We start from the raw sequence: 13,087 nt of genomic DNA on the forward strand, positions 1-13,087 counted from the left end.
AACATTTATTCCCCTAAGATTTCTCTCAATAGTTTGGGCACTGGAACTGGACAGCTGAGTGCAAGTCTCACTTGTAAGCTTATGAGACCTTGGGAAAGTTCTCTACTCTTTCCAAGCCTCATCTGTTAAATAGGCCTAATAATGGTGCCAGCTCACAGGGCTGGGTGAGGATTAAAAGAGATTATTCACATAATGCCCTCAGCCCAGAGTCTGGCACTCAGTAAATCGTGGCTATATTTATTATTGCTTTCCTGCCAACCTCATCCTGGCTTCCTATGGAGCAGTGCACCTCAAAGGGTGAGCCGGGAAGCCTCCGCACCCGCGTCCCTGGGAGCCCCTGAGAAGCCCGTGAGAATTCTCCATCCACCTCAGACCTTCGCCATCCGAATGTCTGGGCTCAGGACGCAGCGATCTGTGCGGCCAGGCTCTCGGAGAGATTTGCAAGCATGGTCAGTCTGAGAGGCACCTATCTGGAGAGCCTACTGTATGATTCCTCAGCCTGACACCTTGCTCTTTGCACAGCCCCACCTCATTCCTGGGAACGGTAGAAGCTGCAGGTGTGGGAAGAAACTGAGGTGGGTTCTGGGAAAGGGCTGTTGACTCAGTACTTCCGGATGGATAGACAAAGGGTGTGGAGGGGATTGGCCCATCCCCGCCTTAAGCACAGGCCACGGAGAGGGGGACGGGAAGGAATTTCTGAGTGTCCCTGCAGGAAGCCAGGGAGAATTAGGCGGGCCCTGCAGGGCAGAGTGCCCAGCCCTTTAACAAAGGGGCTGCAAACCTGCCAGCCTGAGTGCCACTGGATGTTCCTCCCACCAGATCAGCGGCTCTCCCTGGCTCATGCCAGCCCATTCCCTGGGCCCTGGGGGAGAGGGCGGCACCATCCAGCTGCTGGGCCTTTCTTCATGGCTCCAGCAAACGTTTGCCCCCGGTGCCACCCATTTTGTGTCATAGCTAACATAGTCACATATTTGACTCACCTGGGAAATTGTAAGCTCTCTCAGGCCAGGACTTGATTTATTCCCTCACCCTCTATTTACTAAGGGTCTACTGTGCCAAGGCTTTTCCTGGGGGCTGGCTAGATAGCTGAGAACAAGGACCACAGCCGGTACCCCCGGTCCAGGCGACATCACCCTGCTGGGGCTAACCCAACAGGTTCCCCAGATTGCTTTACTTCCCTGCCTCACATCCTTCAATGGCTTCCAGTCATGTTTAGAATAGAATCCATACTCCTTTCTGTGGCCTGTAAGGCTCTGTATGCTTCCTGCTTTCACCTCCCCACAAACAGGTGTTCCATCAGCCTCCAAACCTGTTCCTGTTACAGGCTTTTGCCCCTTCCTCCACTTGGGATGCTCTTCCTCAAATCACCAAGGTTTGCTCTTTCTTTCTCCTCCTCTGATTCCTCCATCAAGTACAACTGCACCATACTCCATCATCCCGATCTCCCATTTGGCTTTAGTTTCTCGGTAACATTTATCATTGCCCAAAGTTATATTCTATACTATCATATTACATATGCTTTCTTCGCTTGTTTCTGTCAGTCTCCTCTAGAATTTAGAAGTTCCCTGGAGGCAGAAACTTAATTGGCCTGTTCTCTGTTCTATCTCCAGTGCCTAGACTGTGGCAGGTACCCAGGAGGAACTCAATGAATATTTGGTGAATGAATGAACCAATGGACAAAAGATCACATTTGGAGTTTACAGAATTTCTCATTAGATTCTGGTTCCGATGTCAATTCCTTTCTCCCCTGCTCCCTTGGAAGAGGTAGAGGCTTTTGAAATGTTCAGCAGGCTGAAAATATGATTCTCCATCCCAAAGGGCCTTAGGGTGTCAGTGAATGACCACCAATGATACTTGCTGGTCCTTGTAGGAGTCCTTTAGGATGTCAGGAAATAACAATGTGTTGTTACAAATAGCTTTAAGGAAAATTTGCTATTGACTATCAGTCTGAGAATAATAAACATTCCCTGATAATTTTCTTAGAGTATAGATACTACTTTAAGGGCTTTCAAAATATTCTTTAGAGTCCAGACAGTAACACAGTGTGGGCTTGTCTCAGGTTATTTGTCAGAAGTACCAAGTCTGGGCAGGTGAGTTTTCCAGAATTATAAAGCATCAACCTTCTTAATCCTAAAATTAAAACGCAAATATGAAAGTCATTTTGATAGAAGACTTTTTCATAGATTAAAATGCTTATCCGCACCTACATATTATGTGAACTCTCTTTGAGGGTGGTCTCACACAGAGGAAGGGTCTCTCTCTGTCAGAAACTAGAACACAGGAAATGATTCCCAAGACACTTATGTTGGAGGGTTTTTTTTTCTCCCTCTTATTTTTCTCATTCTCCTTCCTCTTTTCCTCACTTGTGACGTGGAAATGTAAAACGTTCCTTCTCAGTTTGGTGCTTCGAAGTCTCAAAGGGAAAAGTAAACAAACTCCTACCCTATTAGCAGATGCTGTGTGTGGCAGATGTTCGCTTAAACACTCAGATAACAGTGACAGACCTGCAGGATGTTCCCTGAGGAGGGGCCACCAAGGACCAGCCCTCCCAGTTCCCAACCCAGCGCAATTCTTCCTGGTTTTTGTAGAACTCTTTATGCTTAGATAACGTAAGGAAGATTTTTACAATGTACCATCTTAACACACTGTCAAGTCACAACACACCCCAGTAAGTGAGGAGATGGAATCATTGCATTCTCAGGAGAGTGTTTCTTGGGCCTAACAAAGAAACCATTTTCTTTGCCATTTCTAGAGGCTTTTGAAAGAATTTTCCAAATTAACTCAAGTCGCCAGTGGTCTGCATGTGTCTTATGAGGACATCATCCTTAGAAGAAAAGGAACGTTTCCCGATTTCCTTGTACCTGAAGGAACTTAGAACTTTGTACCTCCTATCAGTGAGAATTCTTTAGGTGGCAAGTGACAAGAAACCTGATCTGAACAGGCTTCAGCCAAAAAGGAAATTACGCTGGCTGGGGTCACTTCGCAGTCCAGAGTAGATCGGGTGTGGCTTCAGGTGCGACTTGATTCAAACCTGAAGGGATGCAACCCAGGCCCAGTTGTCTTTTCTTTTCTCTCCCATGTGTTCTCCTCTTGCAAGATGACTGCCAACGGCTCTCAGGGTGAGGGGTCCTGGGTTCAAATGCAGCAGAAAAAAATGAGGACCTTTGGCTTGGTATTCCCAGGCAGAGTCTTGTTGCATCTCACGGTCTCTGATTGCCAACCAGAAGTCTGTCCCCCAACCAGTTATAGTTCCAAGGGGTGTATGATATGCTGATTGGCTTAGACTCAGGTCTAAGCTCAGGGCTTAGACCCACTCCAGAGCCAGTTAACTTCACCCAAAGCCAGTGACAATGGAGGACTAGGTGACCTGCCGGGGATCTCCGGCCAGATCTCTGCTACGGACTAGCTGTGTTGTCATTGAAAAGACAGACGAGGGAAGTGATGGCACATATATATTTTCTAAGGAATCCTACAAATATCATCACCCTTTCTTTTGGTGAGGATTTAGCCAGAAGTAAAAGTTTCCCAACCGGCATATCATCAAAATTACTGGGGGATTTAGATTCCATAAGTTTGGGGTGGCACCCACGGAGTATAATAAATCTGTTAAATTCGATCATTTTTAAGACCATCCCAGATGATTTGGAAGATCAGATGGAGTCGGGCACCCACCCAGGCACCCCTGTTCTTGGCAGGGTCAGCTCCAGCCAGAAGCGATCTCCTTCCTTCTCTGCCCTATGTCTATACCTGTATATTTTGTCTTGTAGTGTAGTGCTTCTATATGGATTTTATTTCCCCTTTCAAAACAATAAACCCTTGGAGGACTTTGATCGTGCTGTTGCTTGAGTCCCAAACCTTCACAGGCCTTCACGGTGCCTTATGCCGAGGAGGCACTCTATTTATTTCTGTTATTTGGATCAAAGTATGAGTGAATGGAGCCCTTACACCTCCCCCTTTCTTCTCCTTCTCTTTGTTTTTGGCACTGTCTTTTCCCCAAGATGCCTGTCCTTGGAAAGCTCTAACGAACTCTAGCCTGATTTGCTGACGAGGCCTTCAGATGTTATTTCTGCAGTGTTGCTTACGTTTTAAGAAGAGGTTGTTGGAAGACAGGACATTTTAAAGCCATAATGGTAAGCAGAAGCAGAAAGAAAGATTGGGGTACAGAACTTGGGGACTCTCCCCTTTCTGAGAGCTCCTTTATTTCCTGAATTAGAAACACTAGGATGTTTCCTATCATTTCTCTATTACAAAGTGAGGGAAGAAGCACATGACAATAAAAATAGTAGAGCAAAATTTAGGAGGACGGGTAGGGATTCCTTTTTAAATAAGATAGGAAACTCAGAAATCATTAAGAAAAGAAAAACAAATAGAGATTTGACTACAAAAAATTAGAAATATCTGCATGAAAAAATATACCTTACATAATATAGATAGATGACAGGAGAAAAAATTGATAATGTTTACCACCACAGAAGTTTACTGTTTAAGTGCTTACAATTTGATATGAGAAAGCTAACATCCCAATAGAAAAATGGGCAAAGGATATTAGGTGTGTAGGTGAATTATAAAAGAGGAAATACAAATGGCCAGGTGTATGAGAACATGCTGACTCTCACTTCAGTCAGGGAAACAAAAGCAAATTTAACCAGATGTCAGTTTTTACCCATTCAATTTGCAAAATTTGAAACAATCCATAACACCCAGAGCTGGGAGGTTTGGTGAAATGGGCATCTTATCCATTGCCAGTGGAGGTATGCATTGCTGTAAATGTTTACCAAAGTTGTTTGGAAACATCTATGAAATAAATGATATTTATAGCCTTTGACTTAACCACTAATCCTATTTCTAGGAATCTGAGCTAAAGCTTACGAAAGGAAGGCACCAGGAAGTAGGACTACAGGTATAAAGATTGTTTCAGCTTTATTTGAGGTGGGGTGGGGTAGGGAAAGAAACACTGCATATCTCATCATAAAGGAATATGCATTCAAACTATGGCATATCATGAAGCTAATAAAAAGAATAAATGAGATCTATAAATTGGGGATGGGGGTGGCCATGATATAGATTATATTATATATTGGAATACCACTTTTATTAAAAAGTGATAGAGAAAAAGAAAGAAAACCCCTTCCATATGTGTTCATATTTCTATATGTTATGAACTCCTAGACAAAGATGTGAGGGTTAGGTACCAAACTGTTAACCCTGTTACATTAGGGGATGAGATTACAGTGGGGGAGGGAGGCCCAACTTTAACACCCAGAAGTGGTGGGCCCAAGGAGAGAGGACAGATGGAAGCTTGGCCTTGTCAGCTCCCCAGCTCTTCACTCCAGCTCCCTGTGCACCTGAAGAGACTTTGTGCACATATGTGTTGGCACCCCAGCCCGCCCACTCCCCACAACTGCTCCTGGAGTCTATGAGTGCACCCATCCTGGGCCAGGCTGCCCTTGGAAGAACAGACCCCAGGGGAGGCTCACTCTGGTCCTGGGAGAGGGCTTGAGGTCTTTTGGGCAGGGAATTCTAGTATCCCTGGTACCTGGAATGTGGTCTAAAAGGAGTCACAGACTCTCAAGTGGGCAATTGTCCTTGGCTCTGAAGACCCCTATTTCATTGGTGAGGCTTAGGTTTCTAAAGAAGAGGGCTAGAACTGGGGTCTTCGTGGTCCACGTCTAAGGGGGTGGGTACAGAGAAGTGGGGGAGATGATTAAATATTCTTCTTTATGTAGCTCTAAATTATTGACTCATTACAATAACATTCAGGAATTAAAAAAAAATTTAAATGTATCCCCTTAAACATTTTAAAGTGAAAACCCGAGAACCTAACAGGGAAAAAGACGCTCAGCTAAATTAATCTCTAATGGAGAAATGTCAGGCACCGTTGTGAGCACGTGGGTAGGAGAAAGAGCTGAGACTATCTACCACTTCCTCGTACCTCCTCACTCCATCTTGCCATTACTGTTTTGCTGTAAAGTCAAGGGGCATACATGGCATGGGGTCAAGCACATATACCTACATACACATTTTTTGAGGAAATTTATCCACCCATCAAATATTTACTGAGGGCTCCTTATGTATCAGGCATTATTTCAGGTGCTGGGAATACAGCAAAGAATAAAATAGCAAAAATCCCTGCCCTCATGGAGATAGATATTAAACAAGATAAATAAATAAAAGTAAAGGTGTGTTAGAAAGTGCTAAACATAAAGCCAGGACAGAGTGAGGGGTAGGAGACTCCAGTTTTAGATGGTGTGACCAGGAAGGTCTTACTTGGGATGAGATGTAAATCCTGATCTGTAGGAAATGAGGGAACCAGGTTGAGAAGGGGAACTAGGTGAAGTGACATATTTGTGCAGCTCACTTTTTTCCCCCTGGAATTGATTAAACAACAAACCAGACATGAAGAGACGTGGAGGATACTCACATGCATATTGCGAAGTAGAAGAAGCCAGTATGAAAGGCTACATACTGTGCAACTCTAGTCCTGTGGCATTCTGCAGAAGGCAAACCTGTGGACACAAAAAGATCAGTGGTTGGAGGGGAGAGAGGTAGAGGGGAATAGGTTGAGCACAGGGGACTTTTTAAGGTGGTACAGTTAGTCTGTATGATTATGTAATGGTGGATGCATGACATTATGCACTCGCCAAAACCCATAGAACTTTACAGCACAAAGATTGAACCTCAACGTATGGGAAGTAGAAAAAAATTTTTCAGAAGGTCAGAGGATCCCAGGGAGGAACTCAGACTGTGCCAAGAGATTCTAACTATAATAAAAATGTATGAAACAGCCTCGTTAGGGGAAAGGTGCTGACCTAAGTAATACTGGGGATGAGTAGAATTTGTAAGACTAAAGGCAAGAGGAACAGTGCTAAGCACTGGACTCTAATTGATAATGTTGCTTACCATAGTGCTGTGGGTTCATGATTCTCTTTTTTTTAATAATTTTTTTTTTTTTTTTTGAGAGGAAGGGAGAAAGAGAGTATGTGCAGCGTGGAGGAGAGGCAGATGGAGAGAGAGAATCCCAAGCAGGCTTCATGCTCAGCGTGGAGCCTGATGTGGGGCTTGATCTCACAACCTTGAGATAATGACCTGAGCCAAAATCAGGAGTCAACACTTAATCGACTGAGCCACCCAGGTGCCCCTATTATGATGCTTATATATGTATATACTGGAATGGAACATTAAATAAAAGGATGGTGGATGGTAGGAGCCAGGTTTCTTACTGTGGGAGCGGGTATTTACAGATCAGCAGGGGAGGAGGCAAAAATGGCTCTATCTCTTAATAGGTTAGAGTTGGAGATGTCAGTGAAAAATCATGTTTTAGTTAACATCAGTATAGATAGTTACATATTGAAGTATTCATAGATAGTCACAAAAATATTTCTTCGGGTTATCCTCTGACAGGGCCTAAAAACAAAAAAGGGGGGAAAAAAAAGATACTCTGGTATCAGTGAGTATACCTAGGTCCCCAATCTTGGTTTCTTTCTTTCTTTTTTTTTTTTTAAAGATTTTATTTATTTATTTGAGAGAGAGAATGAGATAGAGAGCATGAGAGGGGGGAGGGTCAGAGAGAGAGGCAGACTCCCTGCTGAGCAGGGAGCCCAACGTGGGACTCGATCCCGGGACTCCAGGATCATGACCTGAGCCGAAGGCAGTCGCTTAACCAACTGAGCCACCCAGGCGGCCCCAATCTTGGTTTCTAATACCATCCTCTAATAAAAGGAACCAGCGCTTCTTGGAGAGTGAGGACCAGGGTAAGAAATATACAAGATGAGCCTAGGGCACCTTCTAATGACAGAAAGTAAGGAAGGCCCCCTCCCTTCCCCGTCCCCCACCAAAATGAGGGGGTATGTTGGAGGGGTACAGGAGCCAAGCAAAAGAGCTCTCAATGGCTAAAGCTGGGACAATTTGAGCAATACAAAAGTAGTACTGGATTACAACCCAAAGTATAGTGTAAATATTCATGAGTCCATATTAATATAAATAAATAATTGAATAAATAAGTAAGTAGGGAGGATAGACAAATCTCCATGCATAAGAATTCCAAATACTTGTACACTTTACCCTCAAGGAGGTGAAGCAGAACCACCCAAGTAAGGACTGACCTCCTTCCAAAGAGTAGGTAGGGTATGGGAAGAAAACATGATTGTGAATTGTCAGAGTCTCCCCAGGGTGGGTTGCAAGGATATTCCTAGAATTTAAGGAGCCTTTTCCTTGTTGTGAGTGGTGGAGTCCTGCCAACCTCAGGTCTATACGTCCTTGATACACGTGTGGCCTGGTTGTGGCAGGGCTGAGGTGTGATTTGAGGCCCTGGGCAAGTGAGGGTGGCAGGGACTGTGGTTTTTGTGGCCAGAGGTGCAGGTGGGGTTTGGAGGGAGTCCTACTCCGACCTGAGGTAGGAGGAGAAAACAGTGGCTGGGGACACAATCCTATGGCAGCTAGCGTTCTCAGGCTGGCTCTCCCTTCTAGGACATGTCCAAGACCAACCTCCTTCCAAAGAGTAGGGTATGGAAAAAAGAGGAAGTGTCACTTGTCAGTGGAGAAACCTGACAGGGATGGCCTCAGCTGGGTGGTCATGGTCAGCGTCAACAGGGATAAGTTATGTTGATGGAATATGATGAGAATGACGCTTACCCTCTGTGCTCTTCCTCCCTCCCAAACCAGAATCGCAATCTAATCATGAGAAAAATATCAGACACACACAACTGAGGGACATTCTACAAAATACTGAACCAGTACTCCTCCAAACTAGCAAGGTCATCAAAAAAAGGAAAGTCTGAGAAACCATCACAGCCAAGAGGACCCTAAGGAGACAGGATCATGAGATGTAATGTGGGATCTGGGGGATGGGTGGGGAGAGGATACAAACTGAGGGAAAATTAGGAGATCTGAACAAAGTGTGGATTTTCCTTCATAACAATGTATCAGTATTATTAGTTCATCAATTGTAACAAATGTACCATACTAATGTAAGATGTTAATAATGGGAGAAACTGGTGTCAGGTATATGGGGGCACTGTAAATCTTCTCTCATTTTCTATAAATCTAAAACGGTTCTAAAAATTAAAGTCTGTTATATATATATTTGTATGTATTTAAATATTTATTTAATTGAGAGAGAGCACACAAGCAGGTGGGACAGAGGGAGAGGGAGAGAGAATCTCAAGCAGAGTTCGTGCTGAGTGTGGAACCTGATGTGGGGCTTGATCCCATGACCCAGAGATCACGATCTCAGCCAAAAGCAAGAGTCGGATGCTCAATGGACAGCACTACCCAGACGCTCATCTATTATATACATATATTTTTAAAACCTTGTATAATTACAATCATGACTTTTAAACCCTGGTTTTGTTCAAGGGAAATGTAGCTATGAGCTTTTGTACACATGGGCACCAGAAGGACATTATGGTTATCATTTGAAAACTGGTGCCTGGAGCCCTTCCCAAGTCATTCTGTGGCTTAGGAAGGCTATAGAACAAGATGGGGCTCCCAGAAGATGAGTGACCTCAAAGCAACCCCTGGGTACCTCTCCTTGGACCCCCAACCTTCCATAACAGAGTTCTCTGCTTCCCAGAAACCGTGAGTTCCCTGACAAGGAAAGGCTGGCCCAAGCCCTTCTGGAAGGGGATATTTACTAGTAAGGTACGGGGCCACCTTGTATTTGGGTACAGTCACCTGGGAACATCCCAAGTTTGTTCCATCCCAAGTTTGTTATTTCAGAGCTGGCCTTTGAACACTAAAGAATTCCGACGGCTTTGGATTATTTTATTTTCTATCTCCCAGGGGACACTGTCAATAATTTACATTGCACAGCATTGGGTTATCTAATAACTCTGGATTTTCCGCTCTAAGGGAGGGGGATAGAAAAGTAGCTCTTTGTTTTTTAAAGGGGGAAAAAAAATCACTGCTCCTTTTGGTTGGGGGTGGTCGGGGTGCCAGAAGATGGCCCTGGCCGGGCTCAGGAGGTCACCTTCTAGAGGAGTAGGTAGAAAGGAGGTTGGAGAGAGGAATGTGTGGGAGAGCTGACCTGGGGTGGAGAGGTGCTGGGTTCGTCCCTCTTCCGAGGGAGTCATTCCTTGTCTAGATGACCAGGTAAAGAGAGGAGGGAATCCCCTGACAGCTAAGGCACAGGTCCTTCACCCCTTCCCAATGGCAGTTCTTGAAGGGATGCTGCTTGTTTCCCTTTAAAAAGGAACTGGAAATGCTCTGAGCATTTTGAGTGACTCATACCAGTCTGGTATATTTGTAAATACCATTCCTTGGACAGATTTAAACAGGAAGCCTGGAAAGTCTGTTTCCCCAACACATTGCACTGGTGGTGGAGTTCTGCTTCTGGGGAAGAGCAGAAGATCCACTGATTTCTAGTTTCATTCATGGTGCGACCCCCAAACCATCCATGTTGGCCATGAAGGAGGGGCCCCGCGGAACTGTGGTGAATTACAAAGAGAGTTTTCTTCCCGTGGGTGGAGGAACACAGCCTCTGTGCAGCCCGCCTTCCGTAATCTTAACATTCCCCCTCTTCCCATCCCATAACGCTTGGGCCATTTTTAAACCTCAGGGTGCTTCTAGAGCCTTTCTCGCTGCCAAAATGGAATGTGAGCAAATGTTTCAAAGCCATACTTTAAAGGCCTCAGATGAAGTTATGCAGCCTGATTTTGCCTTTTTTAGGCTTGCCCTGTTCATCGGCTTTGTATATACGGAACGTGTGCTATTCGCATTGTGTTTTTCTTCCTCTTCCTGGTTCTCTCACAAATTTCTAAGCTCCAGTCGGTGGTGGGTAAGTCAGACCTATCATTTTGTGGAGCTGTCTGGCAGAGTGGAGGCGGCCAGGGTGTGGGCTGGGGTCTGGACAGGAGGCGTGTTAGAGACCTCTGGGTCCATGGGGCCTGAAGGGCAGGCTAGGCAGCAAGGCAGCCCTGGGGGGTTGGGGCACAGCAAGGAACGAAGGAGTGGGTTGCAGAGGCTTTTCTTTCTCACCTGCCTCTTCCCAAGTGCAAACATGTTTTATGTTACATAGTGAGCGAGGCAAAGTGGTGGTTTCTCCTAATTCCTCATGCGATTTCCAGACATGACGGTCCTTCTCCTGGCAGGCTGAGTTATCTTTCCCCGTGAGAGCCTTGGATTGAATCGATTCCCTTTAAAAAGGGAATCAAACGTGAGAGAGAGAAAGAGGAAAAAAGACAGCCGTGGAAGAACATCCACATGGGGTTGTATTGGAAGTCAAAGAGAGAGCAAACAAGGACGGGGTTTTCCTCTTTCTCCTCTCCTCCCTCCCTTCGTCTCTCCCTCTCTCCTCTTTTCATTAGAAGAATTGGATGTTTGCCCATGCAGACAAAGCTGGCTTAGGGAGGCAAAGCTCGGGGAGGAAGCAATGTGAGGAGACTGGAAATAGCAGGAATCCGGACACGCTTTGCTCTCCAGCCCTGAACTGGGAGAGGAAGAAGCCATTCTCCCGGCCGTGGCTAAGGCCCCGGGGGTGGGGTGGGGTGGGGTGGGGAGGGGGCAGGGAGGGCCACCCACGCCTCTGGCTCTCTGTGGCCTGGGTAGCAGGACATTTGTCCCGCAGCTGACCTGCCACAGGGCAGCTGCAGGAGCCCGCATCCCCATCTGCGGAGCACAGACCTCCACTGTGGAACATATGCATGGAGGAATTAGGTGGAACATATGCATGTAGGACGCTACCGGCTTTTTCCAGACACAAGGCCACTTTCCAGCCCGAGAAGCAGCTTGGAGGAAACAGGGTAATGAGACAGAGTCCCAGCTGGACCCGAATGCTTTACTCTCCTGTCCTTCCTCTGCCTCCTTTTCTCTCCTCCTTCCCCCTCCATCTCCTCACCCCCCCATCTACTTCCGGTTTACTTTTCCCCTTCTTTACTGGTCCTCACCTTCTTTGCCTGGTTCCCTTTGCTCTTTTGTTCTTCTACTTTGTGCCTTTCTGTCATTTCCTTCTTTTTCCTCTTTAGCGTCTTCTACTTTCTTCACCATGCGCTCCGTCCTTCTTCACATTTATCCCGATTTTGTGTTTGACTCCTCTGTCAGCTGAAATGGATTGCGGGTTCTCGTGGAAAGAAAAATGCAGGCCTGTGTCATTGAAAGCTGGTGACTGCCTTCATAATGCTACGAAGAGGCCGTGGCATTTTATAATAGAAAAGGAATGCCTGCTATCATTGATTGAGTCCTGCTTTGAGTTCTTCTAACAGCCTGGCTGAGCAGCGCGAGGGTTGCAGCTAAAGTGGCCATGCACGCTGGGGGCGGGATGTGTTTGTGGCTCAGTTCAAATGTCTAAAGCAGCCAGTTCCAGTGTTGGCATTACCAGACTCACCTGCTGGGACCCACCCCAGGGTTTCCAATTCGGATCTGGGGGCAGAGCCTGAGAAGGGGCATTTCTAACAAGTTTCCAGGTGATGCTGAAGCCACTGGCCTGGTGACCACACTTGGAGACCTACTGGTCTGAAAGGTTTTGGCTTTAGAGTTGGGTGGCCGGTCAGAGCTCAAGCCCAGGTGGCAGGAAACATTTTCTAGATCCCGACTTGAGTGCATGGTGAGTGCAAATGGAAGTGTTTAGTTAGTTGAATACTGTCTCATTTCACAAAGGGCTGGAGAGTGCCTTCCAAAAATATTCACGATATAAAACCGATAGAGTTGAAGAAATTAAATCAAGGAAAAATGAAGGCAGGAGTTTAGTACAGGTGGTTGGAATCCAATAAGGATAACTTTCCCTCTTTGTTGGCAGAGCTATATGCACTTCCCTTATTTTCCTGGTCGATGGCATCCTGTTTTCGTTGTGGAAGGAGACACACCTGAATTTTACCCTTTGAGTAAAATTCTCCTTTTCCCAAACTGCCTTGTGGAGAGGGTCATCTTCTCACTCATACAGTTTAGAAGTTACGAACTGATCAATGTTTTTTTTTGTGTGTATGTGTGACCTGATACTTGGCAAAATGGCAACTGTGCAGTATGGATTAGTTGAGCAACTGTATTTTTTTGGGTATCTATGACTTACTTTCCGCAGAAAGGAAAGCTAAGAAATATAATAGGGAGACCTGCAAGAAAGCTGAAAGAGGATTCCTATCTTCAAGGAACTTAACAA

General features: G+C 45.6%; 1 long non-coding RNA gene across 1 annotated transcript; it reads left to right on the plus strand.

Annotated features, from left to right (window-relative positions):
* Positions 1–169: 169 nt before the first annotated feature.
* Positions 170–9,045, plus strand: LOC123836899 (uncharacterized). The gene is made up of 3 exons (XR_006789117.3): positions 170–575; positions 3,999–4,130; positions 8,662–9,045. It is a non-coding gene; the product is annotated as an uncharacterized LOC123836899 (long non-coding RNA).
* The last annotated feature ends 4,042 nt before the right edge of the window (positions 9,046–13,087 follow it).

Source organism: Mirounga angustirostris, unplaced genomic scaffold (assembly GCF_029215605.1).
Source record: "Mirounga angustirostris isolate CCGP_5_RB_7025 unplaced genomic scaffold, mMirAng1.0.hap1 SCAF_8, whole genome shotgun sequence".
Lineage (NCBI taxonomy): Eukaryota > Metazoa > Chordata > Mammalia > Carnivora > Phocidae > Mirounga > Mirounga angustirostris.